Source organism: Diuraphis noxia, unplaced genomic scaffold (assembly GCF_037042655.1).
Source record: "Diuraphis noxia isolate RWA-SAM2 unplaced genomic scaffold, SU_Dnox_SAM2 contig0002, whole genome shotgun sequence".
Taxonomy (NCBI): Eukaryota; Metazoa; Arthropoda; class Insecta; order Hemiptera; family Aphididae; genus Diuraphis; species Diuraphis noxia.
Genome location: NW_028301712.1, coordinates 56,460,659 through 56,477,810, shown reverse-complemented (window position 1 = coordinate 56,477,810; position 17,152 = coordinate 56,460,659).

Below are 17,152 nucleotides of genomic sequence, written 5' to 3'. Positions count from 1 at the left end.
AAAATAATTCTCATTGAGTAATAATAAAGTCAGTATTTCTTCGAATAAAAAAAAATATTTATAATCACAATGCTTATATTATTATAACTCAAATAAACTTTTTTGTTGTTGTGGTAATTTCAACTAACAAAGGTTCACCATGCCCACGTTGTACGTATAATGCTATATTAGTAGTATTTATTTGTATGTTCTGAGCACCTTTGTGTATAAAGATGGTTAATTAGTTACTAAAATTTAAAGCAAAATTAATTTTGTGACTAGAAAAGTAAAGCTTAGTGTAGCCAACATGTGTAAATAATAATTTTTTTTTTTCTAAATCAACGATTATGAGTTTCACAGTGAATTATGTATAACTGTTCACTTTAACTGATGAAATCTCTCTGTAAAAAAGGTGCTTAGAACATACAAATATATACTACTCATATTTAACATACTAGAATATAATTTTATTGTATAATTAAATTATCTGAAAAATTCATATCAAGTTACTATGTGGTCAACTTATTCTTTCATGAAAAATGTGAAGAAAAATATCATTGCAATTTTATTTTTATATACCTTAGTACATTCTATTGTAAAAAAATTGATAAATTATGTATTATTATAAAATTGAAAATTTTACCTATCGAATCACTTTAGATAGTGTAGTAAAATGATTAATTCTTTTAATATTTTAATGAATTAAAACGAAAAATAAAATATGAATAAATAATTCAACATTTATATAATACATAGATTAACATGGCTTTATTTATAACTCATATTTTTCAAACATGTTATTATATATTTGTGAAATATAATATGCTCTTCAACCCAATCTAATATTATTTTATAGTAAATAAGTTGACTTACGTTATGGATTGAACAACCAAATGTATTTTTAGAAACTTATAAAATATTTTTTTCGCAATACAAATCACGATTAGAATGACACCTAAGGATTTCATCTTGGTAAGATGTATGACATGTTGGTATAGATTACGATTTTAAATATAGTGATTAATCGAAGAATACAAATTTGAAACTAACTATACGAATGACACTAACAAACAAACTGAATGATTGTTATGATATTAGGATTCCAGGTTTAGAAATTCGTAATTTGCACATCGACTTATAAAAATGTTGGCTAATTAAAAACTCATTTTGATCACCTGAACGCCATATTATATAAAAGGGAGTAAAGTATATTTTAGTGTATACCATAGAGTCTATAGTATAGACGTTGAGTACCTTCATGCCACATGGTTATAATATAATTGTACTAATTTATTTGAACTTGTGTTTTTATTCAACTAACATCAATTTCAACTGATGGAAATTGTCCAAATTAATTAAATCACTCTCCAATACAACATAGTAGCTGGATCGCTGGCAGAGCAGCACGCAATATATAAGTGACAGGATTTTTCATTCGTTTAACGCAAAATGTCTTGTTGGCCTGGGAAATCTCAACTGTCGTGAATCTTATGATAAATATCACACGATAATATTGTACGAAACAAAAATCATCGCTCTCGATCACCGGGTGTTTCAACATTTTTCACTTGAGTCTTAAAATAAATTTCTCTTCATGTTTTATTAAAAACACAAGAACGTAAAAAGTGGATTGGAAGAAGAATGCGGAATTCGTTATACTCAATTTGTTAATAAATACAAAAGAAAGAACACGGAAAAACGCGCATCACGAGTTGTTCTTTGTTCTATTATTAGTTACCATATTATAACATTTTTTTTTCAACTTTTAACTTTTCGTTTTTCAAACACCGCCAGGCGTCCAAATGCTGTTATAGTAAAAGCACAACTATTTTTACAGGAATTCCCAGTAAAAAGGGCTAAATTGGTTATAAAACATACATGGTCTAAAGCTGATATTGCTCGTCTAAAAGTTATTAAGAAAAGAGTTAAGACAACTTAATGTAAACAATGGGCTGGACAGAGAATTTAATTTAACTCGATAATATTATATTCATTATTAAATTTATTAAATCAAATTTTGATGAATTAAGAATTCAGGAAAAGTAACTTACAATTAAGAACTAAAAACCTTCAGCGAGAGGGATATTGATTAGATTACCGTGAATATAACACAAATTGAATTTGGTCGTGAGTTTGTAACCGAGTGAATTAGCGTATATATAAAACTTCATGTATATTACATTATTATATGCAACAACGGTAAGTATAAGGTGAGTTCCCATATTAAAATTGGTGAAACATAAAAACAACCCTTTAAATGAGTCATGCTTTGATGTGTGCAAAGGAAAAAAAGTAAAGTAAAAAAAATCAAGAGATTCGCGAGAAAGCAATTTTCTATTTCTCCTTTTTTACTCTTATATATTTTTTTTTTTTTTACACCTTTCCAGTAATTTATTTACATTATTTGCTCGCCAAACTTTTCCCTTTTCGAAAACTCATTTCATTACTTGGGTGTGTTTCATATTTTTTTTTTATACACGTACATCTACATACATACAAAATACTACCCTCCTGCGCTAACTCGTCCGACGTGCGCGTGAAATCTTCGTTGCTCCTCACCACGTTATGAATGTTTTAAGGGCTCGCTCACGTATAATATACCTATACCGAAAGCGATAACGATGAATAACGGCGGTAAATGTTATTCGGAAAACGTGCGAAGGGCAAACTTCGCTGATGCAGTGTATACACCACGTATATAATATATATATATATATTATATATATAAGTTGAAGGTTTTACACGTCGAATTATTAACGTCATGTCCCACAGTTCTTCGTGGGTGGGGTTAGTCGGGTGCGTTTGGTGGAGTGAGAATAGTAGTCCGCTCTCACTCTCTCTTTCTCTCTGTTATTGCCATTGCCACGTGTAACAGGTGTGTTCCGATAATGTTATAGCAGGCGTGGTGCCGTGGTTTATGCGTGACGGAGAGACGTGATGCGTGTACCTGCAGTGTCTTTTTCTTCCTTCATTCACTCACTTATACACGGTTTCTCCTATCTCGCTTTCTCTTTGTCATCTTATTTCACTCTCACTCCATCTCTCTCTCTTCTTCAACCAGCGTTTATATAATGATATTTACACGTGTTCGTTTTATAATACACTATATACACACACGTCTCATCTCTCTTGAGTCTCCAGTCATTTGGCTCCTTCTCGGTAACCTTTCCAGTTTCCGTCTTACGTAAACTTTGAGTTTATACACGCACATAATACTATGAATACCTACCATTTGAAATTCAGCTATTATTATACTGCGTGTGTGTTATTTCACTAAAACTTATTTAATAGTAACTGTATTAATAACGATAATTATTGTCTCCAGCGTTAGTTAATGTGTCTCGCACGCTCCCTCATGTACCAAGTAAGCGTGTGCCACCAGGTCAATCAAATTCCGCATGGGATTAACATGAATACGTGTGAGGGTACGTACGTGCAGAATTCGGCTAATGTATACGTGAATACAAACTCAAACAATCCGTGTTTCCGTTGCCATGTACAAAAGTCGATGAGATCCAATAGTGAATTTTTGGCTTCGATCAAAACACGCAAATATTTTCTCTGAATTGTTTATCGCACAATATACGTAGTTACGATAATTCCTAAAAAAAAATTATTAATCCGTATTTATATCGAATCTTTTCGGCGGAAAAGGATACAAAATGATTCAAAGTATGAAAATAAATATATGATGTTGATAATGAATTATCAATACCAAAAATTTCTTACTTAGGTATGCCCACTAAAACAACAAAATGTCGTGCGAAAATAAACAATATATCTCAGGGGTGGACAACATGAATACGTCCACGAGCCACATGAATAAATACAATGATGTCAAAAGCAAAAATGTTTAAAAAAAAAAACAAATTTTACAACTTTTGTAATTTTATCGTTAAAGAGTAAATATTGCCTTTTTTTAATGAGTCATGAGTCGTAAGTTGACTACTTCTACAATATACCATTGAAAGACTGGCAGCGATGTTACATTAGTTGTCGTCAAGGAGTGTAGTGGACGACAAGCCCCAATGGTTATATATTCTTCAATTATACTTCAATTATAGATTTATCAAGAACCCGTTAATATTTATATGGTTAACCTTCAGATTAGTATATTATATATATATAATTCTATTTATTCTAAAAATAGATAGAATGTAAGTGTTCAGTGTATAGGTCAAAAGTAGTTTATATATATATTGTGCTAAGATTTTAACGATACGGAGATCAGGCTAAACTTACTTTGGGTAGCTAATAATTCATCTTTCTGGAACCTATAGGGTTTCCAAATTTTTTTTTCTTCTCGAAATCTATACAAAAATTAATAACACCACAGGTCAAAAAATCTGTATATAATAAATAATTTAATATCCTCCTGTATTAGTTGACCATAAGCCGTATATTCAGATTTGAAAAAGTGGTGAAACTAAACATATTATTCACGTTTAAATACACGATTCAATAGATTAGCATTAGTAATAAATATAATATAACATTGAAGTGAATTAGAATAGTTCAGCATCATGTCATTTTTTTTTAACTAGAAATGTTTTTAGAATTTGTATACCTAGTGTGTTTTAATAAAAATTAATAGTTATAATTATAAATTATTGATAAATCAATAGTCTTTAACTCTGAATTAAAGAATTCTAAATCTTACTAACAAGATAGAGTTTCTTACTCCATTTAAATAAAACTAAAATTATCTTATTAAGTTCGAAAATTTTAGACTTAATTTAATTTAACTAAATTTAATTTTTTACTAAAAAAAAAATAGTTAGTAAGTTTAATAAATTTACAATTCTATCTTTAATTCCTTATTAGGTTGATATATTAATAATAATACAAAAAATCAGTCATCTGATAAAAAAAAAACTAACAAAACAAAACTTTGTACAACTTTAAACAGAGCTATTGAATAGAAAAAAATAAAAATAAAATAGTACTTCTAACAACCAGGGTTTATCCAAACACTCGAGTACATCAGTGGCGCTTTTAATGTCCAAAAAAAAAAAGGAGTCTGCAAGAAAATAAGCAGAGGGGTGTGCAAGAACTAGGGAAGTAAAGAGGGAATTGTTATGATCCAGAGTGACCCTTTAGAAACCTTTTTCAACATATCCATTGCGACTAGAAAAACGTTTTAGTTTTACGCATATGGAAATGTCAGGGCAACTGTATTAGTCAGTGCCCCTGGGGGAAGAAAATAGGTCTAAAAAGGGCAGTATTCCATTTAGTTATGTTATAGACCGGTAGCATATTTTTCGGACTATAAGATTCCCCCAAATTTTGTTTCTAAGTACCATTTTATTCGTATATTAATATATGTGCACTGGTTCGCGGTGATTTTTGGATGTTGGTAAATATAATTTGATATACGTTTGTTATAGTAATATACTTTTTAGTAAAAAACTAGTAAACAGTCTTCTGTGTACACAATAATTTTCACTAAAGATAATTTTAAGCTAATAACTAAGTAGTTGATGCTGTAAGCTGTAACATAAAAAGTAATAATATTAATATACTTAAATTGTATTGTTTTAATTTTATTTTGTATATACCTAATAATGAGGTAAATTTTAAATTAAAATGATGATCCTACCATTTAAAGAGGCCTGAAGTAAAATTGTAGCCATTATTGTTCATTAGTAAATATGTAATATGTATTTCTTTAGTTCGTCGTTTTTTTTTCTTTATTTGAAGTAAGCAATCTATACCTTTGGGGCACAATAGGCTTTTATGATTAGAGTATACATATAATTAATTTTAATCATTTCTAACACAATGTTTATCGTATTAAAATAAGTAGAAAACAAATGTATTGAAATTTTACAAATTATCTTAATTTTTAATGATTAAAAACCATAATTATGTAATAAAAGATATTTTTGTGAATGTTGTTGTTGTGTATTGTGGTATCATATTTTTGTTGTTTATCGTATAAAATATAATAATATAAATCTATGTTTGTCTTGTAATCATAATCACACGATACTAATTTAAAAAATATTATTTGATGAATTTTTCTTATCAGTTTAATAGAATACAGTTAATTTATATGAATTATGTCACATGTTTGAGCTGTGTAAAGTTTATCAACATTGGATGATAATCATACTAATGATAGTTTTTTTTAATATGGTGTTAATAATATTTCGCAGATAATTGGATAAATAATAATTTATACTTTGCTACTTTTAAGTAGTGATTGAAAAATTCCTATGTTAAATATTTTATGAAATATGTACGTTAATATTGGCAGATAAAGGTATAAAATATCGGTAATTTTGAGAACATTTACCTTCTTAACGCAAATAGAATTTTAATTCAAGAACATTAGCGTATATTATAATAAAATATACCAACAGATTTTTAAAAAACAATCAATAAATGACATGTTCATTTTGTTCTCGGTAAATATGAAAAAATTCAACTAATAACTACTTTGCTTGGCGATAATAAAATAAAAACTAACATTTGTATAGTAATAAATCATTCTAAATATTCTTTATTTATTCTAAATATTGTATATGAATTTTGTTTACTAAAAAACCATTAGTTTTTTAATCTTAATTTGAAATTTATTTATTTAAAAATACTTTACATGACACACACATATACATATGAAATTATTTAAAACACTAACAACAAAGCAGACTACTATCATCTATTAAAATGTATTATTGGATGGAGACAGCAGGCGTGTAGTTTACCTTTTTGAAGGTGCGTGGTACAATGATTTATTCACGATAAAATAGACCTAAAAGACTGAAAATTATTTATTGTTTAGAATACTATAAATAATAATATTTATACAAGTACATATTTAAAGTTGTTCACCTATTTGCAATATTCTAATAGTTTGCAGGTACCATTATTGATTAAAATATAATTATTTGATGTTTGTATAAAAACTGAATTTATAATCATAAATTTATCATTATACGTTATAGTGATAGTGATATAGCCTGATTTAAGCAATACTATAATGGTATTTAAAACCAATAAGTTTATCAAAACTTTAAATATTGAATTAAATAAACGCTGTTATATAGCAGGAAATTTTTACGTAATGACATGTTGAGTTATTGTAAAATCGACAATGGATGCGGTAAATTATTGAACGATACAGTTTGCTGAAATTATATCTAATAATTTTGTAGTATATAAAATAGATGAACTAAAAAACATCTGTGTTGTTATTTAATTTGATAATTGAAATTGCGAATTGGATGGAAGATGGAATCAAATCATATTATTATACTCCTACAAGCCATTCGATGTGCAAATTAACTAATTGTGAGCTCTTGAGCATTATCGTAATTTCTATTTCTGCAAATAAATGTACAGAAATTGAACTCTAATTCAAATTGATAATTATAGATCTTTGAGTGTATTAATATAGTAATATATACTAAACGTAGACTCTAATAATATATGTATATGTGTTCGTATTATGTATACATTTTTTAAGTGTTGCCAAAAACTGCAACACTTGTAACTTTTTTTTTTTTGTCAATATACGTAATAATTAGTATAAGAAATTTGAAAACCAATTTATAGTCGTCATTGAGTACACTCTCGGTTTTAAATTTTCCAAATATTTCTGTTATTGAAACTATACGACCTATACTATGTTCTTACTAATTTTAAACGCTAAATAGACAGAATTAAAAAAAAAAGCATTATAAACAGCATATAGCACGCATACAAGTGCCTATATACAATATAATTTAAAACTTTTTTTCGGATTTGTTTGCTTAGTTGATTCATTATTTAGTTCACAAAAAATTATATTTAAAACAAAAAAATTCCAAACACCAACTCCGATACCTACTAAAGTTTATATTATCTACCTATAAATTCTGCAAATCTTCAATTTATATAAATAGCAGAATTTTAGAAACCATATTTATATTTTACAAATTTGTTAGTTAAAATAAATAAATTATAGCACAAGTCATAATGCTACATAATATATTAATATATAACTACGCATTGTGTATACTGTTAAGAACCACTGTTTTAACTAGTATATGTATATCTCAATATTAGTATAATATGTATATGTTAATATTATTATATGTATATGTGTGAGCCGTCGTCGGGCTCAAGGAATGTGCTGATGAAGCCATCGAGACCCGACGACCGGCCTGGACGCCTCGCGCATAGAAGGCGAGTGCGGCAGTCCAGGATTGGAGACAGAGCATTACGTTTGTACAGAACATTCAGAGCCTTATTTTTCATTAATATAGTAAGTTGTACGTTTATTCTTAATTACAAATACAGAAAGTTAATCAGTCCTAAAGACTAAAGTGTTTGTGAATTTATTTGTGAGGACATCTCAGAATCGTCCATAACACTACAATACATGTACATCGTACAAATATAATACTTATATTATTTATTTTATTTAAGATTGGTTGTATATACGTTAGTACATCGGGCTTACCATGTCTATGTAAAAAGTATAATTTATTTTAAAATATATTTATATTAATATGCTCGTATATAGTTTAAAAAAAAAATTATTTAAATGATAATACGCTACTCGTACATATAGACTAGTAGATGTTATATAATGAATGAATCAACTGTTCAACCGAAAATAATGTTGAAGTTTATAATTTTAAATATTTGTATTCATATATTACGATATATTCAATTAAAAAAGTCATACAATCGATGTAATATGCCCAATCAGTTACACTACAAGTTTTTAATAGTTATTATTGACAGTAGATATGTATATTATTGTATACGAGACTGCGTGGAACGATACATTAACAATAAATTTCATTCATTTAGTAACAAACACTACCGTAGACGGTTTCTGAGTATTTACATGATTTACATGCTATTCACAACAGTGAAAATATACAAAACTAAATGTAGAAATTATTGAAATTATCCTATACCAATTATATAGGTACCTAAATTAACCATCACCATAGATTAGTACCTTTAACACTAACCTACATTTTTGTAAACAAATTTCTTGTTGCGTTATATAGAAATTTTATGCTATAATATGATACAGTGTATCAATTATTTTAAATTATGTGTTTGGAATCTTATCCATAAATACTTTTATTTTTTTTTTTAAACTTCAGTACCATTCTTTAATAAAACGTCATGTACTTAAACATTAAAATATTGAATTCAGATAATACTCAACGTATATACCGTTCAACTTTTAATAAAGTAAAACATCTCTAAAAAATAATTTATGACGTGAAATCTACAAAAAATGTCCTAATCTTATAAAAAATAAAGTGCGTTTTTCTAAACCCTTAATCAAAGACTAAGGTAAATTAATTGTATGTAACTAGTAAAATATAAATAATTACTAAATGGTGGTTTCATTTTTCAGATCTCAGTAGAGAATGGAATATTTGAGTTATAATCATCAAGCACCTTGACTTTAAATGAAGATTAAAATAAATTTAGTTCCAGCTATTCAAAGTGAATTGACTTCTATCAATTCTACAATATATCATAGAACAGATTATTATATACATGTAATATGGTTTAGCACCAACAAAATAATTTTTGATTGGAACCTGCACATAAATATATGTACAAAAGCTATACATTTTAAATATTATTTGATTTATGATGATAAGTTGTTGTTATGTTATACAACTAATTTAAAGTATAATTAATATAATTAATTTAAAAATATATTAATATTAATATACTCGTATATAATTAAAAATGTTTATTTAGGCGATAATGGTTACTTAGTAGGTAATGTAATATAATGAATAAACCAACCACCACCATTTTTGAAGTTTACTATTTTAAATATTAAACATTTGTTTACATATTACTTTATATTCAATTTTTTTTAAGTGTGTGTACGATACGCACAATTAATACATAAATGGTTATCTTAAGAGGGTAAAGTATATAGTATTTACTTATAATATTATATTAATGGTGAACATTTTCATGCACGTTGTACGTGAGTTTTATTTAGTTAACGAAATACGCTGTTATGTATGATACATTTTTGAATTTGGTTGTTAGAGATATTTTAATTATATTGTCATTAAGTAAGCCTAATAATAATATTTCTATGAATTTGACTCCTGTTTGTTGTCAAGGTTGCAAGGTATGAATTACAGCTATCAAATTATAATGGGCATACTTAATCTCATAAAAATATAACATGATGTCATCAAATAGAAATTAATTAATTCTATTAATGTTTAACTTAGTTTTTTTATAGTAATTTTAAATTAATCTATGTGAAAAAAATTTATATACCTTTTCTGAAAATGATAAAAATGCAAATTGGGTAAGCAGTTAAATACTCTGATGTACTATTTTAAATGTTAAGCGCATTTCATCATTGAGAAAGCCACTGTGATGGTTATGTTAAATTTGAGTTCGATGATAAATCATTGCATATCAAGAATAATCCTAAGAGAAAACAGTTTCCTCAGCCTATATTTCTATATTTATTTTATTACCTATATATTTATACTTTTATTTAAATCATTAAGTACACGGTATGTGTTGAATTATTTATAGCTGAAAACGTTGCAAAATTAGAAATTATTATAACAATATTTTACATACACTTTCATTTTAAATATATATCATTTTTAATATATTAACATTCAATATCAATATCAATCAATATCTAAATATCATAGAGCGAGGTAAATAGGTTCATTGAGTAAATACCTTGGAAATAACTTAATATTAATCTAAAAACTTTAATAATATTATTGTTGTGTGAAACAAAATAATATTCTTTAAGTTTCATGTTTTCGTGAATCCTATTGTTGAATTACAACAAAATAACAAAAATTGATATTCATCGCTGTCGATATTCAAACTCTTGAAAATTAAAATTAAAAAAAAAAGTTTAATTATATATTAGTTTCAGGTTTTTAGGTTTCAGAACAATGAAAATCCTTATAAAACCTTAGCCATAAGGCTAAATTTACTTTTATACATTATTAACTACAAAATATTTTGCAGTATTTCAAGAATATATATTTTTTCAAAATGTCCACTTTTATATTCCAACATATTAAAAGAAAGTCACATATTTTTAAATTGCTCTTTATTAATATTAAATTTCTAATTTTTCAGTGTTTTCGATTGAGCCTAAAAATTTTTATTAGCACTTTTAAATTAATTTAAAATACCTAAAATGTATAAGAAATATTTTAGAAATTTAATTGAATATATAAAATTATGGTTTAAGTAAAATTGAAATATTTTAAGTTTCAACGCACAAAACTTTTTAAATGAAATCAAAAAACTAAAACGGTAGATTACAATTGAATATCCAATTTCACAAAATTTAAACTTCAGACGCTCATAAAAACGTTTTTGAAATTACACTTAACTTTTTAATAATTTGTATAAAAAAAATGTAAGAGAAATCTAGCATATTAAATATGCAATATTAATTTTATCAATTCAAATCTTATAAAATCAACAATCAATAAATACTCAAATCGCAGTACTTTAAAAAATAAAAATAAAAATAATATTCGTATTAAAAAAAAAAAAAAACCCTTCCCTTTCGAAATCTACTTAAATTGTGTTAATTTGCAAAATATTATAATACAAAATGTCACACTCCCAATCTTATTTACTTTTACATTTTACATTTTACACGTAATAACTGTGTTTGTCTCATCTTGCTGCGTTGAACTCGTAGTTGAAATTTAATAACATTTTCTACAACAAAATGTTAAATGCTTTTTTTTCTATATATATGATTTACATATTATATATGTAAGGTAAATAAATATTTGTTATTTTAAATTATTCGTCTTACTCAAGAAAATGTATTTATATTACAGCGTTTCTGCAGGCAAAGAACATTTTACAGAACATTTTTAATTCAGCAATCCAAGTGTAGGTCAATGTAATTTTATAATAAAACAATTAATGTTTGTGTTATTTGATTTAAAATTAAAAATATGAAAACCAAACATAATGACACAAGAAATGGTAAATAATATTGTTCACTTTAATATGCATAAATTAAAAACCAAAAGTATGTACCTAGGTCCTTGATATGTAATATTTGTATACGAAGTTATTATATTTTGTTTAAAAATTAAATAATATTTAAGAATTTTTATTTTATGTTTTTTTTAGCAATCATTTGAACACAGCCATTTCGCCTGAAATCTTAAATGATATTGAGATCAAGTTGACTAGCCGGTACAAAAATATCACCTGAAGTATTTTAGTTTCTGGGAATAATACTTACTATCAAAATCAAAGGAAAACAAATACGAAATAAAAGGTTTTTCACTTGTGCTATTATTACACTATTTTATATAGTATTACGGCATTTACTATGTAAGCATAAGACTAAACTGAATGTATATTTGATAACAATATTTTTGTTTTTCTTGAATTTTTTAATTGATTAACTAAATTTACGTGAATTAGCTGGTATACGTATTTATTAAAAATATGATCGACCGTCGCCAGATTTGATATGGCGTTGTTCGTATTTATTTATTTACATCAGTTACGGAGCTACTAAATTTGGATATTAAAGTATTGAACAGCAGTAAATATCATAAAGTGAATATCTACAAGAATAAAATCTAGTTCTTGTCATATATCATAATTTATTATTAAACCAATTGAATTTATAAAACTTTGTGATTGGGTGATTTATTGTGTGTTTAATAAATAAACTATATTAGTTTTATTTATAATTTAATGTTTTTTAAAAGCAATATAATTTCTGAACCTGTGAAGGAAATTAAATAGATTTTAAGTAAATTTTAACGAATATTTGATTTGAACTTTTAATCCTATATAAACTATTCAATTATTATTATTTACCTAAGAAATATAAAAATTATACAAAAATTACTATTAAATTATGAACTTGATAATACAATTCATATTTTATAAGCCTGTACTTCAACTAGTATTAAAAATGTGTATTCTTCATCTATGCTTACAGGATAGGTATGCCATTACAATAATTATATAATTTTAATTAATCTAAAACGAATATGTGTGCAGATTTTATTTGAGATATTGTTCACTAATAACCTTTTACTTTATATAGTTAGTAAATTTCTACATTGGGTGTATAATAGAAGCTCCGATATGTTATCAACGTTGAAATGTAAATAATCAGAGTTACATTAACGTTATATAATATGGGAAATTAGATTTGACTCATTGAAAATTGACCAATACACAATACAAAAATTTACAACACTCGTAATCAAACAAATGATTCTTAATGTTGACAATTTAGAGATGGAAAATCGTATTTTTAACACAAAAATAATGAATTCCTCTTATTTACAACTAACAATTATTTTGTCCTTTGACTATAATATATAGTATACATAGACCTCGGAGATTATCTTTTTGACTGAAACAATCGAGATATACCATGTTTGAATAGATATTACATTTTAATATTTATTTAATATCCATCGCACAAATATTATATTAACATTCGATTTTCTTTTAACACATACAACAATGTAAAAATTATTATTAGGATTATTTGAGTTATGTTTTTTAGTGACGTTCTAAGAACATCGGACGTGAAGTAATATCAACTGCAGGTATATTATAAATACAATGATATGTTCGTATTCAGTTACATAAATAAATATTTATTTTATAACCAACTAAAATCTAATTTTCTATCAGTTTACTTGTATTGCTGTTTCGTGAAATGTCTATTTTGTCTAAGAGCTATGCTACTAGTGCAACTCATCGTAATCGGATAAATGGCAAGTTTTAACGGTATAAAATAACAAATTTAAAAAAAAAATTATAAGCTAATATAAAAAACTATACGATTACACTAAAACCTAATTGTAAATTTAAAGGGATATCACTATGTGTGGATTTATCAAAGTACCTATATTTTATTTTTAAAAAATCAGATTTTTATCAAAACAATTAGCTTATTGATTTAATTATATATTATTCAATTTTTTTTTTTTATTGAGCAAATTTACATCGACAACAAAGGCCATTAGTTACACTTATTTATACAGTAATTATATAATATAATATGTATTGATACAATGGAAAGTTATTAATTTGGATAAAACATTTTTTTATATATATATAAGATTGAACAATTTTGTTTTTCTTAAAAAATTAATTATATCTAGATTTTTCTCATGAATAAGTTCGAGTGTGGAGTCAAGGTTGAATGATATTTTGTTCAGCGCGTTTCTGGTTGTAGATTAGACAGTCGGCTATTATATGTTTTACTGTTAATGCAGTACCACAGGTTTGACAAATAGAAGGATCCTCTTTTGCCATAAGGAAACCATGGGTGATTCTGGTGTGTCCTATGCGAAGTCGGTATTAAATTTTATAAATGTAAACAAGATAAGTTTTAAAACTTTATTTATTACAAACGTATTTATTTATTTTTTGTTCAGCTGCAGTACCTATATAGGATTAATGATTGCCTTTTATAACTTTAAGCTACTATTTAACACCATAAATGCTAAGAATAAAAATAAAGTAAATATATACCCTTACTTCATAACAATAAAATCAATTTCGGATGTTGAACGGAACTTCAAACGGTGTCGATAAATCTTAATACTGAAAATATAACAATATATTATTATTTGCGTTTGACTTTTGAACAATAAACGTAACGGGTACTGAAAAAGTAAAACTGAAATATTTCCTAACATAAAAAGTCTTTATACAATAATAATAAAACAAATTTAATCCACAATTTATTTTTAATTTGTTTAATTATGATTTAAAAATGTATTGGTATTCAGATCACATCTATTTTCAAATGCTGAGTGAAGCGAGGAATGTATTGGTTTTACAGTGATGATTATTTCTTTTTCTTTTTCTTTTTTATTCTGTAAACACTTTTTCTCCCTCTAAACTTGCTAAAAAGTATCAAGTGTAGCTTTTTTTCTGGAAGGTAATGTTCTTAAGCTGGTACTTTAAATAGGTAATTTTTCAATTTTCGAAACGATACTCGAAATAAAAGTGGTCAAAGGATAAAAAAAAGCGGGTAAGTGGGTATCGCTCTGCTGTACATTGGGGGTGGGTGGACCTCTGACTAGGGTAGGTTAAATTTGAATGCAATGATAGGTATCATTGCATATCATTGCAAATCTTAGATTTAAAAAGAAAATTTTTTATGAATTTCTAGCTTAAAATAGTTTGTGAATTTTCGTGATTTTACGTATGTTGTCAAAATTAAAATTTGAATGCATGTAAAAAAAATTGTGGCTATATATTTCTTTTATTTTTCAACTGCTATTGTAAAAATATGTTAGGAGCCTTGTATTAAATTTTCAAATCTTAGATATAAAAGGAAAATACTTTATGAATTTCTAGTCTAAAATAATTTCCGAATTTTTCATGATTTTTACGTATTTTGTCAAAATTTAAACACTTTGAATGCTTTAAAAAAAAAATAGTGCCTATGTATTTTTAATATTTTTCAACTGCTATTTTTACAATGTGTTAGGAGCCTTGTATTTAATTTTCAAATCTCAGATCTAAAAAGAAAAACTTTTATGAATTTCTATCTAAGATAATTTGAAAATTGCCGTAATTTTTACGTATTAAGTCAAAATTTGTTATAAAATAAATCGTGCCTATGTATTTTTATAATTTTTTAATCACTATAAGAATAACTTATGAGGAACTTTGTATTAAATTTTCAAATATTTTTATAGGGCCAAAAAAATTTATCGACACTTAAAAAAAAAATGTTCAGTAATATTGAAAATTTCAGTTGTTTATAAATATCTCAAAAAAAGTCAAAATATTTTGAAAATTAAATCATATAAAGAAAATGCCAATCTAAATAACTGATAAAATTTTCAAGTATCTACGACTTATACTTTTTGAATAATAACAAATATACATAAGTTTAAATAACAGTTTTCACCTTTTGTAGCCCCTCTAATTTTATTTTTGTGGAGTACAGAACGTTTGAGATTTTTTTGATTTATCATACTACAATATTATACAATATACATGGTCACTTTTACGTGTGCAAGCGTACCGATTAGACGTGCTTCCAAGTGTCGTTCCCTTATCTAACCGTTGCACATTCATTACGCAATTCTACGCCGACGTCTACTCAGGTAATACAATGCTTTATCATATTACGATATATATTAAAACATAATTACCCCGATAATCGTACATCCGTACAAAAGCGAACTAAATATTATGTCTGAACCAAACCGTATTCAATCTCCCGACAAAAAAAATATGACCGATCTTAATAAACCGTCAACCAACACTCAACACATACTTACACAAAGTACAAATACTCCAAGCTTTGCATCAAAAGTAGCCTCCGAACAACTACCAAAAAGAGAATTAGCCATAGTATTTAACACTATCGAAAATATACCACAAATTGAATATCTTATCGCTCTTTCCAAATTAATTTCACCGAAAGACATTACGTATGCTTCACGAGTATCTAATGGTCGTTTCTGTGTTTATCTCTCAAACAAAAATACAATCGACAACCTTCTTGACAATCACCAAAACATTACCGTCAATAACCAGATTATCAATATTCGCCGTTTAATTAACCCAGCAAAAAAATTAATATTATCTAATGTGTGCCCAACAATTCCTAATTCTATTATCGAATCGAGTTTAAACTATGCCGGTTTTACTTTAGTATCGCCGATTATTAAACTAAGAGCCGGATTTAATATAGAAGGTTTTACACATATAATGAGTTTCAAAAGACAAATTTTTGTCAAACCAGATGATTTTGAAAACAAACCTACATCGATTATAATTAACCACGAAGACATTGCATATAGAATATTTATAAACGACGACACAGTAACATGTTTCCACTGTAAATTAAAAGGACACATTTCAAACCAATGCCCTAACCTGAAAACACATTTAGTACTAAATGAAACGCACAATAGCTCTACACCCGAAACAAAAATAAATGAGAACATGACATTAGACAACGAACCCAACACCGAATCAAACGAAGATATTAACAATATTGAATTAAACATTGCACCTCCCATAGGAATAAAAAGACCGGCGCCTTCTACATCATCCCTTTCTCCCCCCCCCTACTTCCCCGAATAATGAAACCTCAAACGAATTCTCAATGGATCACACCTCACAAGATATAAACGAAAACGATAATTCAGATTGGATAACAAAA